This window comes from Mus caroli, chromosome 19 (genome assembly GCF_900094665.2).
Source record: "Mus caroli chromosome 19, CAROLI_EIJ_v1.1, whole genome shotgun sequence".
Classification (NCBI taxonomy): domain Eukaryota; kingdom Metazoa; phylum Chordata; class Mammalia; order Rodentia; family Muridae; genus Mus; species Mus caroli.
The window spans coordinates 9,644,808-9,653,259 of record NC_034588.1 but is presented as its reverse complement, the minus strand read 5'-3'; the positions used below and the strand labels follow the sequence as shown (position 1 = coordinate 9,653,259).

General features: G+C 38.9%; 1 pseudogene; it reads left to right on the top strand.

Annotated features, from left to right (window-relative positions):
- Positions 1-2,036: 2,036 nt before the first annotated feature.
- Positions 2,037-3,015, top strand: LOC110285989 (annotated as a pseudogene).
- Positions 3,016-8,452: the final 5,437 nt, after the last annotated feature.

The following is an 8,452-nucleotide window of genomic DNA, read 5'->3' as shown; positions in this document are numbered from 1 at the left end:
CCTGAACACAGAGGGCAGCCTCCCCAGGCTCCCTATCTCCAGTACTGTGAGTCACACCTAAGTACAGCCCCATTGTAAGAACATTTCCATTGATTCTTGGGTGCCTCCATATCCCAGGTCTCTGTCTCTTCTTGAATATGCCCTACACACACACACCCCAATTGGGTCCAGATTTCCATTTACTCGCATGGCCATTCAGCCATTGCCTTGCTCTCTGCATACCTGATCCAAAACTCCCACTCCCTGAGCAATCCCCTCTCCAACCCTTACTTCATCTGCTTTCCAGGACCAGTAATTGGATCATATCTATTATCCAGTACCTCCTTCCAATTCCTCCTATAAAATATCTCCATTACTCTCCCTACTTCATGTCCTTCGATCTTTATTGGTTATTAATAACTCTTGAGTCAAATTAGTGCTGCACATATGCACATGTGTGTGTCGCCATATATTGGGACACAGAAACCAATCAGTGGACAATTAATTCCCTACAAGAGAATGACTCTCCCTCCTCTGGGAGCTATGATCTGCTATAAGCCCTTTGGGCAAGAGATTTAAATCATATTTTTCATTTAGACTGGATCTGTCATATAAATGTATATATCTATTTCATCTTTCAATGACATGTAAGAAGTTTAGTAAGTTCTTACATAAGATTTGTGGAAGAGTTTTTCCTTTCCCTATTAATTTAAAATACTAATATTCGTATGTAGACAAATCTTACCAATATTTATATTTATTTCCAAGGTATTCCTTGGTAATTCCAAGGTATTCTTTTCCAAGGTTCCTTGGTATCTTGTCCACTATGCTGAGAATGATGAATTATCCATGACTATAGTAGCAGCATCTGAAAGTACAAGTATTTTATTCAACTTTTTTAAACATTTCGTCTATTACGATTGACCATCCTTTTCATATCAAAGTAGGGCAACTTGATCATGAGTATAGGCAGCCAGCTTTACCAATAATGCTACTGTTAATGAATACTAACTCAAGGATTATATGAAAAATTATACTTCTATGGGTTCTGGAAATGAAATATTTCCATTGAGCATTTTTCTCCACCAAAGTCAATCACATTATGATGTTGGTTTCCCTGTGATTTTTGCATGCAAAGACAAGAAAACTAATACAGAGATAATTAAGAGGGCATATGTCTTCATGACCCAAAGATACTTCACCTTCATGGATAAGACTCTTAATGGGCTGCAACATAGAAAAAGGTATGCCTCACTGTCCATGGGGCTGATAAGAGAAATCTCAATTTTTCAAAAAGAAAAATTATTAACACCAGCATTTCATTTATAGACACAGCAGTCATACAAAACAGCTCTCAAAAATGATAATCACCGTCTAGTGAAAATACCTATGAACCTGGTTGTGTGCTGCATACTGGCCTCCATTTTCAGTCAAAGTTGTCTCTATAAAATGAAGTATATTCAACTCCTTTGAAGTGCTTCCTGTGAAGGCTACTTGAACATGGTTCCACTCCAACAAAACATAGCAGAATTACACATTATAGTATTTTCCAGTTTAGAGACTTAAATATACTTGTAAAGGACTTCAGAAATTATTATAAATATGCTGAATTATTTCACTACTTTTGTCAGCAGGATAGATTTTTCTGTTCTTTTCTGTTTTTATTTGAGACAAGACTGTATTATCTAGTGTTGTTTGGCCTAGAACTCACTATGTGGACCAAGCAAGCCTCAGAGACTTGTCTGGCTTTGTCTGCTGAGTGCTGGAATTGAAGGCATGAGTATCTATGTCTGGCTCCATTTCTTATTGATTTTAGTTCTTTAAATTTTTAAAAAAATGTGCTTTGATCAGATTCTCCCTTTTTCTCCAACTCTGCTCAGTGTCTTCTTGACAATTGGAGAAGAGAACTAGGTCTTTACATTGGAAAATGAAGCATTTCGCCTTTTTCTGCAACCATAGGAAAAAGACACATAGTGTGAAAATTGTAATGCTATGATTTCACCCTGGTCAACTATGGACTTTCTTGTCTCCCTTTTGATCTTAGGACCACCAGGGCAATGATTGCCAGGAGAAACAGTACTGAGATCATCCAGTTCATCCTCCTGGGATTCACAGATTTACCCAGAATAATAATACTGCTCTTTGTCACATTTCTGCTCATCTACATTACAACTCTAACCTGGAATCTGTCCCTCATTGTGTTAATAAGAATGCATTCACACCTCCACACTCCCATGTATTTCTTTCTCTATAACCTGTCCATCATAGGTCTTTGCTATGTCACCTGCACCATCCCAAAAAAAAAAATGTTCTCAAACTTTTTCCAGGAAAACCAAACTATCAGCTTTGTGGGCTGCAATGTTCAGAATTCATCTTATTCACCATGGGGCTGAGTGAGTCTTGTCTCATGGCAGCCATGGCCTATGACAGGAATGCTGCCATTTGTAACCCTCTTCTGTATGCATCAATCATGTCACCCACTCTTTGTGTAATGATGGTGCTGGAATCCTATCTCTCTGGGATCGCTGCTTCTTTACTATAGTTGTTTGCTTTGCTTCTGTGGAACTAATGTCATCAAGCACTTCTTTTCTGGCATGCCACAGTTGTTAGTTCTGTCCTGCATAGACAATTCCTGACTGCCATATTAACAATGATCTTTGGATTTGTAAATGTGCTAGTTATCATGATATCTTATGGCTATATTGTCTTGTCCATCCTGAAGATAACTTCAGCTAAGGGCAGATCCAAGGCATTCAACACCTGTGCTCCTCACTTGACAGCTGTTTCCCTATTCCTCACCTCCAGTATCTTTGTCTGAGTTCAAGTTCTGGTGGTTCCTCTAGTTTTGACAGATTTGTGTCTGTTTTCTACACTGTGGTGATTCCCATGTTGAACACTTTGATATACAGTCTGAGGAACAGAGAAATCAAAGGTGCTATGAAGAGGTTGCCAAAAAAAGACAATCTGCAGCTAGGGGCACAGAATCTGAAATTTTTAATGTATGTGTTCTTCCACAGCTGCTGTTGCCCACAATAATATGCACATGGCTGGAATGTAACAAAAACTCATGGGCTTTTGGAGAAAAATGTTTCACTTTGAAGCAGAAAATATTCCTGCCTGAACTAACTGATTTGATGCATGGAAAGTCCTTTAATAGCCATAGAGCTATGGTTTCCATGTTACACTATGAGTGTCTCATTGTTCATTTTCCTATACACAGGCATTTAAGAAACATCAATTGTAGAAACATCATGGGAAAGACTGGAGACTGGTATCTTAATGAACAGTGCCCATAGAGAAGATTCTCCACAGAGGGTCCAAAATCCTTGCGACAACAAGTATCATAACATAGTGTCCTACAAACCGCATCATGACCATCCACTGTTCTGTGTTTCTAAACAGATGAGAAGGATGTACTAGCACTTCCTATTTATAAGAAATAAAGTTATACAATGCCTTGATTGTGTCTTCAAAAAAATAGAAATGAAATGGCTGGCTTCTTTCTAAGGAAATTGATGCTAAGAATTAGTAAGTTTGGGTATGGTCATATACCATATTCTTGCATCCATCAACCATATCCAAAGAGAAAAGGAAGTGGTTTGTTTCACGAAGAATGATGGCAAGAAATTGCTATTTACTTAGTATTTTGCCAGCTTGTTTCGGGCATCTATAAAAGGCATGGCCAATAACCATATCTGAAAAACATGAGAAACCCTGCAATTTCTTACTGTCCTACACTAAACCCAGACAGTTTGCCCTGGTTTGACATAGCCAATTGGATCAAACCATCAAATTTATTTTGATATTTCTGGCATCTGGTCAAGTTTGCTTTATGAGGATTCATTGAACTAAAAGTCACAACATAATCAATATCACAGTAATTTGCTGCACCTAAGACTCTGGACATACCTGTATATGTCTGACATTCTCCATCCTACTGATCTATATTTCTGAGCAATGGCTGAGTGATGCAATGGTTGTAGTGGACTAAAAAAAAATTTTTTTTAGACAGATGAAGTAGTTCAGTGATAAAGGCACTTGTCACCAAATGTGACAGCTTGCATTCTATCCTAGGGCTCTGCAAAGTGAAAGAAGATAACAAGCACATACCATATCACTCTGAAGGCATGAATGAACACACAGTTTTAATTACAAAAACAATGGACAAATGTAAGGCTAAACTAATTTTTAGTCAACCACACAAAGGAGTAATCATTTACTAACCGGTGTACACAGAATTGGTTTTTCGCCATGCCCCTGATGAAAAAAACTAGCAGGAGAGGCTTCCCACTTGCATATATGATGCTCTCTACACCCACATTATATGTTATAAGCAAAATCTTCCTGAGATTCACTGCTTTCATTCCAACCTCACTTTCTCATGTTTCCTGCTCCTTTTGATGCTGGAAAAGCCCATGCACAGTATTGCTGTAGTTAGAATTTTGGTTTCTTTAAAATACTGATATGTTATCTGCATATATTTTTGTTTTAATCCCAGATGTGGGCTATTAGGCTGCATCAGATTCTGCACAGCAGCTAAATAATTTGTCTCGTGCTCTGGCAAGGGTGTGATTTTGCCAGCTGAAGATAGTTTATGTTTGAAATTCTGGAGACTCCTGAAAAGATTTGAAAATACCAAAGCCTGAGAGGGGTTGGCAGCTGTGGTTCCCCTGCTGCTGCAGTTGATGGTTGCCATTGGCTGTTTGCTGTTTACAGGAGTCCCTGATTGCTGGTGGCAATATCCTGCAGATGAAGATTGAACGTGCCCCAAGAACCTCAACACCCCTAATCAGCAGGAAGCAGTTTAGCAATATTGACACCCCTTTTCCCCTCTAACGTTCTTTCTCTCCTACCTAGAGTTGGGGTTTTGGAGAAATGGAGGAGAGTGGTAGGGGAAAGAACCCAATAAAATGTATGGTTCCATACTGCTTACTGGCCCCTCTTCCCACAAGCACAGGAATAGCCACAGCAGTCACTCACAATCAGGCCTTGGAACCTTTGCAAACTGGCTGTGGAATCATCTCTCTTCAGAGCTGCCAGGCCAGATGGATAGCTGGCATTGTCTAACTGGAAGACAGGCAGACCACAGATTTTAGGACCACATTATAGAAATAAAAAAGCAACCAAGTCCTGAAATAAAACTATAATGTTAGACTCTGCATACTAAGAGTTTATAGAATAAAGTTGTCTTGTCTTGGAACACCTCCCTCCAAGTTACTGGTTAAAGGGGCCATAACATACACCAAACAGTACAAGATACTGCCTCTGCCTTTTACAGAAAACCACAGCAAAATGCCAAGGTTATTGTTATATATACCACATATTTTAGTTACCACTTCAACATCATACCTTCTCCATAAAGGACAAAATTCTCTGAAACTGCAAGACAAATAAATCCTTCCCCCAGCTTATTGTTTCGGTTAAGTGTTCTGTCATAGCAACAACACAGGTGGTTAGGAACAGTCAGAAAGAAGTGAGTGGATTATCATTGAACAACCATAGAAATTAAGGCAGCAGGAACCTGCACAGGGTGAACAAGGGCTGAAAACTGACCCTTCATTTGAAAATGTATGCAAAATAACCAGGTTGCTAGGCCTTCCACTCCTTTTGTGTTCAAACAACCTTCCCTACTACTTATCATCACTCCAGCAAAAACCACAGAGAAGCCTATAATCAAGGAAATTGTACCAGGATCATGGGCTCATGACTATGATTCACACACACACACTCACACAAAATCTAAAACAAAGTGGTAAGATCATATTTATACAATGAGTACTGAAGCCCATCCTTGCCCATACATTTATTTTACTCTATACCATTAGCTCTTGGAACACTACTTGCTGAGCTAGTGTCTCCTAGGAGACAGGAGGCTCCTATGCAGAGCCAAGCCTTCCCAACACATGCATGATTCCACAGATCAACCATAAGTCCCTGTAGGTGTAGTAGCAGAAGATGAGTCAACCACAGGCCATGACTATGAATGTCAAGTTTCAAGATTCTGTGTTTAAAAGATTGACTTTACTTTTCAAAAACAAGTCTAGTTCCATACCAAAATTGAGCTACAACACTGAGTCCAGCAAATCTTCCTGTTCTCCTCATCTATGCTTTGCCCCAACACCCTTGTCTAGTCCAGTTCCTTCACCCTGACCCAACCTACTGTGGTCTTCTTTGTCTGCTCTGCAGTCAATTTCTAGGCTTCTTTCAGGACCCTCCTTGCCTACACCCACCCAACAGGCCCCTAAAATGCTACATTCAATATTTTCTGCGTTTTGATAATTTTTTTCCATATTCCTTTCTTATCTGGTCTAGATTCTCTATTTTATTTTTACGAACAGATATTTTGACTTTTGCCTGATTCATTCTACTTATAAGGCTTTACTTTGAGTTTCTAATTGGATTAATTGTGTTTTTCAATTGCATATTCATTACAGCATAAGTCTTCTTCAACATTGCTATCTCCTGAATGAATTCAGTTCTCAAGTCTTGCACTGTATTCATGATTTCCATCTGTCTTATGTTTGTGTTTTCTCAGGCATTTATACTATTTAAGCTTTCTCCTTTATTTCACTGGACAGTTTTTTTATGACTTCTTAATACTCCTTGGATTCTTTGATGAAGTCTATGATTGTTCCTTTAAATACTGTGTCCTGAAGTTCATATAGATAATTCTCATTAACAAGGATTTCTAGAGGATTGGTAGGTTTGGGAGAGAAGATATTTAATCTTTCATGTTGTTATCTGTGGGATAATATCTGAGCATGTGGATTTTCTTTGCTAGCTCCTTGGCTAGTTAGTCTATGGATAAAGCAGTTTGGAGAAGAGGATAAGATGATGGTCTAGAGCTTAGAATGGTTTAGATGAAATGAAGTGAGGTGAACAGAGGGAACTGGGCTGATGTACAGGTTGGGCTTCCTGTTCCAAGGCAAGAATATGGAAATAGGCCTACCTAGTTGGAAAGATTGGATATGACATGAGAGAGTCCTGACATGGGAGGATGCTGACTGGCCCAAGCCTCTCTCTTTTCCAGTAAACACAAGGAAAGCTAGACCATGCTAGTGAACTGGTTGTGAAGTCCAAACCTAGTCTGCTCGGTTGCAGAAAATCTGTGAATAGGATGTCAGGGATATTTATAAGGCTGGACACTGGAAAAGAATTGGGAAGTCTGGATATTTAGTGGGAGTGATGCAGGCAACCTAGAATGAGTCTGTAGGTGGTTTTACATATGGCAGGTTCTGGCAGAAGCCTAAACATTGGCTTTGGCACTGGCAGGGGTGGTCAGACTCTAAACAATAGTTTGAATATTATTTTGTTACACATGGATAAGTAAAATATTTTAATGGATGAATTAAAATGAAATAGGCAGATTACAGCCACATAAAGAAACAATCATATCATGTATCTGAATAGACTTGATCATTCTAGAGCCTGGGTGACCACTCTTACTTCCCCTAAGAGGTTCCTCCCATGTAGTGTCCAGTGTTTTTCTGCGAGAAAAGTCAAAACCTGAGGACCAATGGACATGAACTGATATCTTGTTGGTATCTTGTTACAAAGCAAAAAGCATTTTTCTTTCTGTGCATTTGGATAGAAAAGATCACAAGATCAGGTAGAGGGAACAGGAAGAGCTCTGTCTTGGTGTGGCCTTTGGGAACTTCATATATTATTTGTCTTTTCTAATTTTTTTAAACCCATTACTACGTTAGAAACTCATTCTTACTCTTTTCCTCTTCTTCTTTGTCCTTATGCTCCTTCAGTCTTTTCCTTACTCTTTAAACCATTGAGCTACACAAGCATGAGGGGAAGGAGAGATCTATTTGTCACTTCTCAGTTCCAAATGTCTGTGACAACTTTTTTAACATGTTTCATTCATGCAGTCTCATTTAAAAGTTAAGAGAATTGGCCTAGAATATGAAAATAGAGAACTTGAGAGTCCATTAAAGGGAGTCTGACTCAGAGTTGCAGAGAGAAGTAGCAATGGTTTCTATGGAAAACTGGCATAGTGGATAGCAAGGTTAAGCATGACCTCTATATGAACTCTAAGATTCTTTAGGATGAAAGAAAGGTGTATGGACTCCAAAATGTCTCAAAAGATGAATGTTCTCCCAAGAGAGTGAAGAGTCTGAGCAGGGAAACCCCTTTCTAAAGTTGATCTCTCCTCTATAACCCAGGAGACCTGTTATTTACAGTTTGTATGGCTTTAATTGCTTACCATTTGTGTGATTTGTGCATTCAACTCTTTTTATTGCAACAAAGAAAATCCACATACACTTAAAAGGTTCTTGATCCACATCTGGCTCACTGCTGAAGGAGATGGAATACAACCTTGCAAACAATAAAACAATTGCTAAACTCAAAGTAGTAAGAAAATGAGATAGGAAAAAAAAGAAAGAAAGAAAATGAGATAGATGCTCCAGAACCTAGAAGTAGAACCATTTATTGGTCACTTCAGAATACCTGGGTGCATCACAAA